Source organism: Oncorhynchus clarkii, unplaced genomic scaffold (genome assembly GCF_045791955.1).
Source record: "Oncorhynchus clarkii lewisi isolate Uvic-CL-2024 unplaced genomic scaffold, UVic_Ocla_1.0 unplaced_contig_9779_pilon_pilon, whole genome shotgun sequence".
Taxonomy (NCBI): domain Eukaryota; kingdom Metazoa; phylum Chordata; class Actinopteri; order Salmoniformes; family Salmonidae; genus Oncorhynchus; species Oncorhynchus clarkii.
In genome coordinates this window covers 1,269-2,500 of record NW_027259457.1, presented here as the reverse complement: position 1 = coordinate 2,500, position 1,232 = coordinate 1,269, and positions in this window count along the sequence as shown.

The window sequence follows — 1,232 nt, the reverse complement described above, 5'->3', positions numbered from 1 at the left end:
GAATGTGTGTCATTAGTCCTTGTCCAGAAACAAACACTGCATATCTGATGACATTATCCTCCTCTTTGCAGGAATGAAGGGGACGGTAATTCATGTTTGTTTAATTAATGTTTTGTCTGAGCAACAGGAACAGTCCAACTAGTCTAACTAGGTTTTTCATTTTCTGTTAGAAGCACATGGGATTGAAAAAACTGACTGGAAACTGACGAAGACCGGAAAGAGACAGGAAAAAGAAAGAGACTGGAAACACACAGACTGGAAATGGACACAGACTGGAAACGGACACAGACTGGAAACACACAGACTGGAAACACACAGACTGGAAACGGACACAGACTGGAAACGGACAGACTGGAAACACACACAGACTGGAAACAAACACAGACTGGAAACACACACCGACTGGAAACGGACACAGACTGGAAACGGACACAGACTGGAAACTGACACAGACTGGAAACGGACACAGACTGGAAACACACACAGACTGGAAACACACAGACTGGAAACAAACACAGACTGGAAACACACACAGACTGGAAACGGACACAGACTGGAAACACACAGACTGGAAACACACACAGACTGGAAACACACACAGACTGGAAACGGACACAGACTGGAAACACACACAGACTGGAAACACACACCGACTGGAAACACACACAGACTGGAAACGGACACAGACTGGAAACACACGCAGACTGGAAACGGACACAGACTGGAAACGGACACAGACTGGAAACACACACCGACTGGAAACGGACACAGACTGGAAACACACAGACTGGAAACAGAGTGGAAACTGACTGGAAACAAACACAGACTGGAAACACACAGACTGGAAACACACAGACTGGAAACAAACACAGACTGGAAACACACACCGACTGGGACCAAACACAGACTGGAAACACACAGACTGGAAACAGAGAGGAAACACACAGACTGGAAACAAACACAGACTGGAAACACACAGACTGGAAACACACAGACTGGAAACACACACAGACTGGAAACACACACAGACTGGAAACAAACACAGACTGGAAACACACACCGACTGGAAATGGACACAGACTGGAAACAAACACAGACTGGAAACACACACAGACTGGAAACGGACACAGACTGGAAACACACACCGACTGGAAACGGACACAGGCTGGAAATGGACACAGACTGGAAACACACAGACTGGAAACACACACAGACTGGAAACGGACACAGAC